This window comes from Schistocerca americana, chromosome 4, assembly GCF_021461395.2.
Source record: "Schistocerca americana isolate TAMUIC-IGC-003095 chromosome 4, iqSchAmer2.1, whole genome shotgun sequence".
NCBI lineage: Eukaryota > Metazoa > Arthropoda > Insecta > Orthoptera > Acrididae > Schistocerca > Schistocerca americana.
Window position 1 is genome coordinate 690,585,659 of NC_060122.1, and position 13,832 is coordinate 690,599,490.

The following is a 13,832-nucleotide window of genomic DNA, read 5'->3' on the forward strand; positions in this document are numbered from 1 at the left end:
AAAAATGGAATTACACATCTCATATCGAAACCGTTACACTACGCGCAATAGAAACCTTAAACAACCTCATCAACATTGGTCATAAAAGATTTCACCTGCCACCTGCTCTTATCAAATTATATCACAACAGCATCCTTTCATCAATAGTAGGTTATGCGTGTGGGGTCTGGGCCCACAGGCTCACGAGGGTGATGCCGGCCATGGCCGTGAGAAGGGTGCAAAGAAACATGATAATGCGGTCTGTAGGTGCCTACAGAACGACACCTGGGGGGGCTCTATTGGTGTTAATGGGATTATGCCCGTTAGATATAAAAATAAGGGAACAGGCCGCATGGTACTGGGTGACTAAGGGTAAAACAGATAAGACAAGGGAAATATTAGGGGTCCAGGTAGGAAACAAACCTGCCATAAAGATAAGAGGGGAAGAGTTATGGAAAATATCTTGGGAGAACGAAGAAGCTGGCAGGAGGGTCTTTCAGTTGCTGCCAAACATCAGGGAACGACTTGGGATGACCTACTTCGAGCCAAGCAGGGGACTATTGCACTTTCTCACGGGACATGGACCATATCCGACATACTTATGTCGGTTTGGAAAAAGAGCTACACCAGCGTGTGACTGTGGCGTTCAGGATGGAACACCGGAACACATCATATACAACTGCCCGTTATATGATGATGTGGCGCATGACCTGCGATCGCAATTACCAGATCACGACACTTATGCCCTGATACGACGTGCCGATACCTTTAGTATCCTTAATAAATTGGCAAACGAGGTATCACATAAGGTTTTGCGAGAATTCCTAAGAAATCAAGAAAGATGATATCGACCCGGATTAGACCAAGATGTACTCGCCATACCGCCGGGTGCGGAGCAGGCCAGTCTCCATTGACTGGAATCCGCCGCACTACTGGACCAGGACAGCGAGTGCATCACCCACCAGGCTACGACAATTGCACTCAACTTAGACTTAGAACCAATATCATTATTAGTAGTAGTAAATTTAGAACACTAACAACACTAACAAATAGGGACTGCAGCGAAAAAACAGACTTGGCCAGCCCAGTGCCAGGGGCACGCTCACATGGGTTTAGCTCAGTGAGCAGGCCTTACAATAGTAGGTTTGTAATACCAACTGGCACACCTGTAATCGCTGCAGAATATAACAGAATAGTAGGATAGTCTAACAGATTAACCTTGTCCATAAGTTAGCCAGTTAAAATACTAAAAAAGTAGAACTTGCTGTATTTAGAAGTAGTATAATACATAGACCCACTAATTATTAAGGTGGTGGGTTATCTTTTGTATTCTTATAAAGTTGTAATGTATTGTGTTAATAAAGTTTTTTAAAAAAAAATAATCAGCATTGGCGGCCGAAGACTTCCGGCATAGGAAGTCAGCCTCATTCTGCCAACGGCCTTGTCAAAGAGGGCGGAGGAGCGGATAGAGGTTCAGGGCACTCTCTTGTCCTAGGGGTGGGAAACTGCCGCTAAAGGCGGAAGAATCAGCAATGATCAACGACATGAGGATGCAGAAGGCAATGGAAACCACTGCATTAAAGACACGTAACTTGTATCCACAGGACATGTGGCCTGTAATTGAAGAAGTGTCATGATGATCTCTCCATTGGCAAAAGATTCCGGAATAGTCCCTCATTCGGATCTCCGGGAGGGGACTGCCAAAGGGGAGGTTACCATGAGAAAAAGATTGAATAATCAACGAAAGGATAACGTTCTACGAGTCGGGGCGTGGAATGTCAGAAGCTTGAACGTGGTAGGGAAACTAGAAAATCTGAAAAGGGAAATGCAAAGGCTCAATCTAGATATAGTTGGGGCCAGTGAAATGAAGTGGAAGGAAGACAAGGATTTCTGGCCAGATGAGTATCGGGTAATATGAACAGCAGCAGAAAATGGTACAAGAGGTGTAGGATTCGTTATGAATAGGAAGGTAGGGCAGAGGGTGTGTTACTGTGAACAGTTCGGTGACCGGGTTGTTCTAATCAGAATCGACAGCAGACCAACACCGACAACGATAGTTCAGGTATACATGCCGACGTCGCAAGCTGAAGATGAACAGACAGAGAAAGTGTATGAGGATATTGAAAGGGTAATGCAGTATGTAAATGGGGACGAAAATCTAATAGTCATGGACGACTGGAATGCAGTTGTAGGGGGAGGAGTAGAAGAAAAGGTTACAGGTGAATATGGGCTTGGGACAAGGAATGAAAGAGGAGAAAGACTAATTGAGTTCTGTAACAAGTTTCAGCTAGTAATAGCGAATACCCTGTTCAAGAATCACAAGAGGAGGAGGTGTACTTGGAAAAGGCCGGGAGATATGGGAAGATTTCAATTAGATTACATCATGGTCAGACAGAGATTCCGAAATCAGATATTGGATTGTAAGGCGTACCCAGGAGCAGATATAGACTCAGATCACAATATAGTAGTGATGAAGAGTAGGCTGAAGTTAAAGACATTAGTTAGGAAGAATAAATACACAAAGAAGTGGGATACGGAAGTACTGAGGAATGACGAGATACGTTTGAAGTTCTCTAACGCTATAGATACAGCAATAAGGAATAGCGCAGTAGGCAGTACAGTTGAAGAGGAATGGACATCTCTAAAAAGGGCCATTACAGAAGTTGGGAAGGAAAACATAGGTACAAAGAAGGTAGCTGCGAAGAAACCATGGGTAACAGAAGAAATACTTCAGTTGATTGATGAAAGGAGGAAGTACAAACATGTTCCGGTAAAATCAGGAATACAGAAATACAAGTCGCTGTGGAATGAAGTAAATAGGAAGTGCAGGGAAGCTAAGACGAAATGGCTGCAGGAAAAATGTGAAGACATCGAAAAAGGTATGATCGTCGGAAGGACAGACTCAGCATACAGGAAAGTCAAAACCTTTGGTGACATTAAAAGCAACGGTGGTAACATTAAGAGTGCAACGGGAATTCCACTGTTAATTGCTGAGGAGCGAGCAGATAGGTGGAAAGAATAGATTGAAAGCCTCTATGAGGGTGAAGATTTGACTGATGTGATAGAAGAAGAAACAGGAGTCGATTTAGAAGAGATAGGGGATCCAGTATTAGAATCGGAATTTAAAAGAGCTTTGGAGGACTTACGGTCAAATAAGGCAGAAGGGATAGATGACATTCCATCAGAATTTCTAAAATCATTGGGGGAAGTGGCAACAAAACGACTATTCAAGTTGGTGTGTAGAATATGAGTCTGGGGACATACCATCTGACTTTCGGAAAAGCATCATCCACACAATTCCGAAGATGGCAAGAGCTGACAAGTGCGAGAATTATCGCACAATCACCTTAACAGCTCATGCATCGAAGCTGCTTACAAGAATAATATACAGAAGAATGGAAAAGAAAATTGAGAATGCGGTAGGTGACGATCAGTTTGGCTTTAGGAAAAGTAAAGGGACGAGAGAGGCAATTCTGACGTTACGGCTAATAATGGAAGCAAGGCTAAAGAAAAATCAAGACACTTTCATAGGATTTGTCGACCTGGAAAAAGCGTTCGACAATATAAAATGGTGCAAGCTGTTCGAGATTCTGAAAAAAGTAGGGGTAAGCTATAGCGAGAGACGGGTCATATACAATATGTACAACAACCAACAGGGAGTGGACGATCAAGAACGAAGTGCTCGTATTAAGAAGGGTGTAAGACAAGGCTGTAGCCTTTCGCCCTACTCTTCAATCTGTACATCGAGGAAGCAATGATGGAAATAAAAGAAAGGTTCAGGAGTGGAATTAAAATACAAGGTGAAAGGATATCAATGATACGATTCGCTGATGACATTGCTGTCCTGAGTGAAAGTGAAGAAGAATTAAATGATCTGCTGAACGGAATGAACAGTATAATGAGTACACAGTATGGTTTGAGAGTAAATCGGAGAAAGACGAAGGTAATGAGAAGTAGTAGAAATGAGAACAGCGAGAAACTTAACATCAGGATTGATGGTCACAAAGTCAATGAAGTTAAGAAATTCTGCTACCTAGGCAGTAAAATAACCAATGACGGGCGGAGCAAGGAGGACATCAAAAGCAGACTCACTATGGCAAAAAAGGCATTTCTGGCCAAGAGAAGTCTACTAATATCAAATACCGGCCTTAATTTGAGGAAGAAATTTCTGAGGATGTACGTCTGGAGTACAGCATTGTATGGTAGTGAAACATGGACTGTGGGAAAACCGGAACAGAAGAGAATCGAAGCATTTGAGATGTGGTGCTATAGACGAATGTTGAAAATTAGGTGGACTGATAAAGTAAGGAATGAGGAGGTTCTACGCTGAATCGGAGAGGAAAGGAATATGTTGAAAACACTGATAAGGAGAAGGGCCAGGGTGATAGGACATCTGCTAAGACATGAGGGAATGACTTCCATGGTACTAGAGGGAGCTGTAGAGGGCAAAAACTGTAGAGGAAGACAGAGATTAGAATACGTCAAGCAAATAATTGTGGATGTAGGTTGCAAGTGCTACTCTGAGATGAAGAGGTTAGCACAGGAAAGGAATTCGTGGCGGGGCCGCATCAAACCAGTCAGCAGACTGATGACAAAATTCCCCAGTTACAATAATGTATCGAAACATAATGGACGTATAGTGGCGGTAAGTTCCTATAGGACCAAACTGCTGGGGTCATCGGTCCCTAGGCTTACGCACTACTTAATCTAACTGAATCTGACTTACGCTAAGGAGAACAAACAACACACCCTTGAACGAGGGAGGACTCGAACCTCCGATCTCCGATAAGGGGGGGGGAGGGGGGGGGGAGAGCCGAGTGAACCGTGGTGAGCGGTCACAGACCGCGCGGCGGACCCATAGTCCCCTCTCCCCCTACCGTCCTCCCTTTCCTATGTCGTAGCGCGACGTATCATCACCCTCTGGCGTCCTAACTGCTAAATGACTTACGTGGCAAGGCGAAGAGGTAATGCGGCATTAGGAGGAACTAATTTGGTCACGAGACAACTGTCACACTCCGATTCAAAAATGTGTGTGAAATCTTATGGGACTTAACTGCTAAGGTCATCAGTCCCTAAGCTTACACACTACTTAACCTAAATTATCCTAAGGACAAACACACAGACACACACACACACACACACACACACCCATGCCCGAAGGAGGACTCGAACCCTCGCCGGGACCAGCCGCACAGTCCATGACACTTCGATTAAAGTATCGCGCTTTTTTTGTATGTCTCTGGGCAAGCATGGTTGGTGGACACGGAAAATGTCTTCGCGGTCAGGAACGTCGGCTTGCGGTTAACTTGATTAAATTTGTTGAGGACGAGAAACAGCAGGGATTTATTGCGCCTGCGGAGGAGGTGACAGAACGAGCAGACAAAATTTTAAATCCGAGCAAGAGGGACACGCAGCCGTGCGGAGTGGAGTTCAAGTTTTACGCCAAAGAAGGAGAACCAAGGTCCTCACAATCAGTATTCCATTGCTGATGTGGACAAATTGGTTATTTGGAAGCAATTTCTATGCTGTTATGAACAATATAAATACCAACTTTGCGGAAACTACACAGCTTTTGTCACAGAGAATTTCGAGGCTAGGAAGGAAACACTTAGAAAAATTGCCTATGGGATTTAATTTTAAAAAGTGCCAAAATAAACATGTAAAGTGCAAAGAGGGCATAATACACTAAGAAGAATGAAGCATCCCGACGTCGGGATCACAGATTTACTTCAAATTTTGAACATCTTTAGTAGGCCATTAAAACAACATAATGTGAAAGTAGTTAGGTGCACTACTCAGGCAACTCTGAGATGATTTGCAAGAGAAGTTTCACGCGTCTGTTATGTATCAGATGTATCTGTACGTGGGGGGGGGGGGGGGGGGGGGGCTGGAGTTTATGGTTTATGGTGCTCAATTTGTTAGAGTTCGAGCAGCGGAAGACGAACGTGTATGAGGCGACGGTTCGACTGCCGTTGAAACTGAACCTTTTACATTTAATTATATGACATTTGAGACACAATAGAAAATTTAAAAAAAACCACGTGTATTTGCAAGAAGTTTTAGTAAATTTCATGTTATTTGACTACTTAAAATTTTTAATTACATTCAATTATTAGGATAAAAATATTTGTAGCTATCGACAAGTAAATGAAGAAAAGCATAAGGTTTTCTTTGTATGTGTCTGTCGTGATTTGCGAAATCCCTTATAGCGTTCTGTCTGAAGCGTTCTGTCATGGTTCGCTCGTCTTCCGCAGTCGGAGGTTCGAGACCTCCCTCGGGCATGGGTGTGTTTGTTGTCCTTAGCGTAAGTTAGTTTAAGCAGTGTGTAAGCTTAGGGGCCGATGGCCTCAGCAGTTTGGTCCCATAAGATCTTACCACAAATTTCCAAAGTTCCAATGCCTTACACAGGCGATCTGGTTATGGTACCCGGAACTACTTTGCACCTCGACGCTTCGAGGTGCACACACATAGGCAGGCCGCATTTGGCAGTAAACCTGCATAGCGGTGAGACGTTGCTAATGTAGCAAGAACAAATAGCGTAGATGCAAAGGTTTTGAGTGTCACAAAATTTACTGTCGAACTACAAAAAGTGAGGGTTTGAGCGGGAGTCGAACCTTCACCTCTTACAATGCTTGAGCGCTAACCACTTGTTGTTGTTGATCTCATTTTGTTCGTTACTCTTCGTTGCATTTGTTCGGGCGGGCATCCTGCAACACTCGCTGTAGTTCATCGTTGATGCAGTCGGACAGCTTTATTTTGTTACAGAGGGCAGCTAACTCTCTGACCGAACACGCTGAGCTACCGTGCCGGCACCGCTTGGCCACCGTGAACTATAACGTCTGTTACATAACAGACGCGTAAAACTTCTCTTGCGTTTTTCTCGGAATTGTCAGTGTAATGCACCTTAATACTTGCACATTGTGTTGTTATAATGGCCTGCTAAAGGTGTATAAAGTTTGAAGTAAATCCGTGATCTGTGGCCTTCCCCTGTTAGATTGTTTGATTTGGGGCAGCCGGCCGCGGTGGTCTCGCGGTTTTAGGCGCGCAGTCCGGAACTGCGCGACTGCTACGGTCGCAGGTTCGAATCCTGCCTCGGGCATGGATGTGTGTGATGTCCTTAGGTTAGATAGGTTTAAGTAGTTCTAAGTTCTAGGGGACTGATGACCACAGCTGTTAAGTCCCATAGTGCTCAGAGCCATTTGACCCAATTTTTTTTTGATTTGGGGCAGGGGACCAAACAGCGAGGTGATCGGCCCCATCGGATTAGGGAAGTCGGCCGTGCCCTTTCAAAGGAACCATCCCGGCATTTGCCTAAAGCGATTTTGGTGAAATCACGGAAAACCTAAATCACAATGGCCGGCCGCCGGTTTGTACCGTCGCCCCCCCCGAATGCGAATCCAGTGTGTTAACCACTGCGGCACCTCGCTCGGTTTTAGATGAAACATGGATTCACAAACTATACTGTAAACGAATATTGGCAAAGTTAGACTGTACGAGGAGTATTGTCGGATGAAACTGCCGGTCAGCATTAATTGTTGTGCATGCAGGCTGTGGCATGGATTGATCATGAAGTGTTTACTTCTCAAATACGACTCAAAAATCACTCTGAAATCGACCATGAAGTTCTTTATTTATTTATTTGAGAAGAATCACATTTTATCTTTCTTTGACGAAACAAGATACACAAACTAGATGTCGACAACCGTGTTATCCTTCGTAGCAGGCTTATTTCTCAAGTATTGAACCCACTTTCTCTTACTGGTAAATACTGTCGTCCGTAGCCACGTTCTGGTGACAAAACATTCGCTAAGCCTCCAGGGACGGGGTGAACGGGGGAGGCAAAATCGACTTTTTGAAACCATCTACTGTGTAAGGTGGTGGGCAACTTAAAAGCAAGTAAAAAAGTTAATAGGATGATTAAAATCACACAGCAAAGGATTAGGAATAAAATAAATTCACTTAAGCATATGAAACTAATTACTAAAGTAATTTTGATAAAGATTTAAAAATAAAATTTTTAAAGCATCCGAACGAACTCACAACCTCTTTCTTGGTAGATGTCTCTTTTATACTCCTACGCTGCGCCACATTCAGGAGAACAGTATTGACTTTAATGGTCTAGTGCATCACGCAAATTCTTTTTGTCGATTACTCGCCATGTCTTTACCCCTTCGTTATATTTCTAGCCATGGTAAGTGTCCAAAATGTTTGATTACAAAAATGTACAACCGGTGATCACTTAGCAATTATTTTCCATAATGCCCGTGGCCCAGCGGGAGTAATACAACACAACAGTCTCACATGGACAAAGGTCTGTCCTTCAACCACCTCTTCTATCTATTAAATAAAAATACTACGAGGGAGCTGATAACCGACTGAGTCGGAACAGAACAGGCACATCTTTCATTCGTGTTGGACAAGTGACACTCGGAAACGGATGTTTGATCGGGGTAGCAAAATAGATACAGGCCACACGTGTAAACACCGTATTTGGACCTCAAAATTAGATTTTCACCTTCCACAAATTGTGTCGCTTGCAAACGTGGTGACAGACGCGCGACCTGTGACACCGACCAACTTGTAAGAACACTACAGTGTACACGAGTACCTTCAGCTCTACTTCCCCCTCCTTGTTTCTCAGGCTAAACACGACGATTCTGTCACCGTGGCAAGTTTACCCATTCGCTTTGCCGAGTAATACACACTACGTGCCGTTCGCTACACGTCGCACGTGTGTTGCATACTACGTCAATAAACACATTCGACTAACAGCGATAAGGCGAAAGCTTGGTGGAAGTCAGAATCGAGTTGGCAGGTTGCAAAGCGGCTCAGCTGGCTGTAAAGTCAGCTGTTTACTTGATAGCCTGGTGCGCGGTCGTTATTTCCGACACAAGGGACGGCTGTTCTCGCACAGCGCCAAGGGCAGGCGGTCGCACCGTGGTTTACACTCGGCGTGAGAACGAGTCGCAGACTGGAGAAGCAGAAGGTGTGGGAAGCAGACAAGACAACGATGAGTCTCTCTCTTCGCGTGTTCTGTAGACTCGGAGCCACAGTTCCGAGGGCGCTCGGGCAGTACCAGCAGCGGCTGGACGAGGCCCGACTGTGTAATGCAGGTTCTTCACTCGCTCTTATTTCCAGTATAAGGTGCAAACGTTTGTGCGGGGTACATCTTTGTATCCTTTGTGCTTCGTTGATAGAGAACATTCCAGGTTTACTGAACGGTGAAATGTGACGGACAGTACGTTTGTATACTTAATACGGGACCAGGAATGATGACACATTTTGTGAAGAGAAGCTCTGAATACGTTCCAGTATCTGTTGTGGACAATCATGATACCAGGTTGCAGCATCACGGCTAGCTAGACTGATTTCACGGAGAACGATCACTTGATAGTAGGGCTGTGACACCTAAACTACACTACTGGCCATTAAAATTGCTACATCAAGAAAAAATGCAGATGATAAACGGGTATTCATTGGACAAACATATTATACTAGAACTGACATGTGATTACATTTTCACGCAATTTGGGTGTATAGATCCTGAGAAATCAGTACCCAAAACAACCACCTCTGGCCGTAATAACGGCCTTGATAAGCCTGGGCATTGGGTCAGAGCTCGGATGGCGTGTACAGGTACAGCTGCCCATGCAGCTTCAACACGATACCACAGTTCATCAAGAGTAGTGACTGGCGTATTGTGACGAGCCAGTTGCTCGGCCACCGTTGACCAGACGTTTTAAATTGGTGAGAGATCCGGAGAATGTGCTGGCCAGGGCAGCAGTCGAACATTTTCTGTATCCAGAAAGGCCCCGTACAGTACCTGCAACATGTGGTCGTGCATTATCCTGCTGAAAAGTAGGGTTTCGCAGGGATCTAATCAAGGGTAGAGCCACGGGTCGTAACACATCTGAAATGTAACGTCCACTGTTCAAAGCGCCGTCAATGGGAGCAAGAGGTGAACGAAACGTGTAACCAATGGCACCTCACACCATCACGCCGGGTGATACGGCAGTATGGCGATGACCAATACACGCTTCCAATGTGCGGTCACCGCGATGTCGCCAAACACGGATACGACCATGATGATGATGTAAACAGAACCTGGATTCATCCGAAAAAGTGACGTTTTGCCATTCGTGCACCCAGGTTCGTCGTTGAGTACAGTATCGCAGGTGCTCCTGTCTGCGATGCAGCGTCAAGGGTAAACGCAGCCATGGTCTCCGAGCTGATAGTCCATGCTGCTGCAAACGTCGTCGAACTGTTCGTGCAGATGGTTGTTGCCTTGTAAACGTCCCCATCGAGACGTGGCTGCACGATCCGTTACAGCCATGCGGGTAAGATGTCTGTCATCTCGACTGCTAGTGATACGAGGCCGTTGGGATCCAGCACGGCGTTCCGTATTACCCTCCTGAACCCACCGCTTCCATATTCTGCTAACAGTCATTGAATCTCGACCAACGCGAGCAGCAGTGTCGCGATACGATAAACCGCAATCGCAATAGGCTACAATCCGACCTTTATCAAAGTGTTAAACGTGATGCTACGCATTTCTCCTCCTTACACGAGACATCACAACGACGTTTCACCAGGCAACGCCGGTCAACTGCTGTTTGTGTATGAGAAATCGGTTGGAAACTTTCCTCATGTCAGCACGTTGTAGGTGTCGCCACCGGCGCCAACCTTGCGTGTATGCTCTGAAAAGCTAATCATTTGCATATCACAGTATCTTCTTCCTGTCGGTTAAATTTCGCGTCTGTAGCACGTCATCTTCGTGGTGTAGCAGTTTAATGGCCAGTAGTGTACTAGCGAAAGAAACGCGTAACTCTTATTTCTATGGAAAAATATATGGAGATTTACAGACGACGTAATTCCTCTGGTAGAATGCATGGAAGGCCTAGAAGGAATGTTGAAAGGAATGAACAACATATATAGTGCGTAATATGCCTTAAAAATAAGAAAAGAAGACATGTTATTCGAAGTATACGTTTACAGCTTTGTGATCTGGAAGGGGCAACAGCGTGGAAGAATAGTAGGGACAAACCAAGAGTTGTTTATATGCAAAAAAGATAATACAGGCTGTTGTAATTTGCTGTTACGAAAAGATGAATAGGTTAGAAAAAGATAGGAAAAGAAGAGTACACCATCAAACTGGTCGAGTCACCGATGACTAAAATAATCATACGAAAGTATATAAATTTTCGGGTAAATATTTACATTAGTGTATCAGCATACATCTAGGAATCTTGTGCTCCCGCGAAGATAAGTCGTAAGATCAGTATTGCTTCGCGTGTTCCTACATTTCTACGGAATCCAAACTGGTCTTCACCGACGTTGGCTTTTACTAGTCTTCCATTGGTCTGTAAAGAATTTCGTGTTAGTATTTTGCAGCCGTGACTTCTTATGCTAGATTGAAAAAAATGGTTCAAATGGCTCTGAGCACTATGGGACTTAACATCTCAGCTCATAAGTCCCCTAGAACTTAGAACTACTTAAACCTAACTAGCCTAAGGACATCACACACATCCATGCATGATTAGAACCTGTGACCGTAGCGGTTGCGCGGTTCCAGATTGAAGCGCCCAGAACCGCTCGGCCACTAGCGGCCGGCTATGATAGGTAATTTTACACCTTTCAGCAGCTGCTTTCTTTGGAACTGGCATTATTACATTCTTTTTGAAGCCTGAGGGTATTTCGCCTGTCTCATACATCTTGCACACAAGAAGGAAGAGTTTTGTCATGTCCCAAGGCTATCACTAGTTCTAACGGAATGTTGTTTACTCCCGGGGCCTTATTTCGATTTAGGTCTTTGAGTGCTCTCTCGAATTCTTTACGCAGTATTATATCTCCCATCTCATCTTTATTTACGTCCTCTTCCTTTTCCATATTGCGCTCAGGTACATCGTCCTTAGGTAGACCCTCTATATACTCCTTCCACCTCTCTGCTTTCCCTTCTTTGCTTAGGGCTGGTTTTACATCTGAGCTCTTGATATTCATACGGGTGTTTCTCTTTTCTCCAAAGATCCCTTTAATTTTCCTCTAGGCACCATCTATCTTACCCTTAACGATATGTGCTTCTACAGTCTTACATTTGTCCTCTAGCTATTGCTGCTTAGCCAGTTTTCACTTCCCCTCGATCTCATTTTTGAGACGTTTGTATTCCTTTCCGCCTGCTTCATTTACTGCACTTTTATTTTTTCTCTTTTCATCAATTAAATTCAGTAACACAAGGATTTCTACTAGCCCTCGTCTTTTCACATACTTGGTCCTCAGCTGCCTTCACTATTTCATCTCTCAAAGCTACCCATTTTTCTTCTACTGTATTCATTTCCCCTGTTCTTGTCAGTCATTCCCTAATGCTCCCTCTGAAACTCTCTACAATGTCCGGCTCTTTCAGTTTATCCAGGCTCCAGCACCTTAAATTCCTACCATTCTGGAGTTTCTTCAGTTTTAGTCTACAGTTCATAACCAATAAATTGTGGTCAGAGTCCACACCTGCCTATGGAAATGTATTACAATTTAAAACCTGGTTCATAAATCTGTCTTACTATTATATAATCCATCTGAAGCCTTCCGGAGTCTCCAGGTCTCTTCCACTTATACAACCTTATTTCATGATTCTTAAACCAAGCGTTAGCTATATTATGTTTTGCTTTGTGAAAAATTCTACCAGGCGGCTTTCTCTTTCATTCCCTACTTCCTATCCTTATTCACCTACTACTTTTCCTTCTCTTCTTTTCCCTACTATCTAATTCCACTCCCTCATGGCTATTAAATTTTCTTCTCCTTTAACTATCTCAATGATTTTCTGCGGAGCTAGTTGGCACACAAAGTTGTACTGCTGTGCTGGGCGTGGGCTTCGTGTCTGTCCTGGCTACAATAAAGCGTTCACTGTGATGTTCGTAGTTGCTTATCCGCGTTCCTATTTTTTTATTCGTTATTTAACCTACTCCTGCTACACCCCTATTTGATTTTATATTTATAACCCTGTATTCACCTGACCAGAAGTCCTTTTCCTCCTGCCACCGAACTTTACTAATTCCCACTATACCTAACTTATCCCATCCATTTCCCTTTTTAAATTTTCTAACCTAGCTACCCGATTCAGGGATCTGACATTCCACGCTCCGATCCGTAGAACGCCAGTTTTGCCAGTGATTCGATTCCGTTCAGTGGTGCAGGCACTGCGTAAGATTAAGTTCCATAGCAGCAGTTTGTGAGATAAGAAGGCAAGCTACTACGAAAAGAAAAAGTGTCCCTTGGAATTGTGTGCTAGATAATTTGTCGGCAGATGGTTGACTATAGTAAATATCAGTTCATGGAGCAGACTGCGGCAGAGCGGAAAAACTTCGCCTAAGACGCCGATGAAAAACAGCGAACCGATAGGAATTTGACCGCACTATGAAGATATTTCCCATGCCAGAAGTACATGGTACTCAGACACGGAAATTCCGATCGCAACATATTTTGAATAAAGTGGCACCAAGAAGAAAGCGTACGCCACGCGTTCATAACCCAGTACTCCGCTGGCTGCAAAACGAACAATGAACGAACCAGTAAGCGTAATCCATACAAAAGAAGGGTAAGGGCAGGAGAACATTTTTTCACGTAAGTAGCATTGACTGGGCAGGGAAGTGGAGGGTTAGCTGCACCCTGCGCTCCGCGACTGAGCCAGACACACGGCTGCGCGACTGCTTGCTCGTCGATTCCGGAAGGTTCCGGGCTGCCAGTCCTCTGCTGTTAGCGAGGCTCGTCCCACTGTAGGCAGCAACTTGTGATTCCCACACAGCCCGTGTCTCTAGTGAAAGCCTGGCAAAACACAGTGCTGGACTTACGCATACACGCAATTCAGA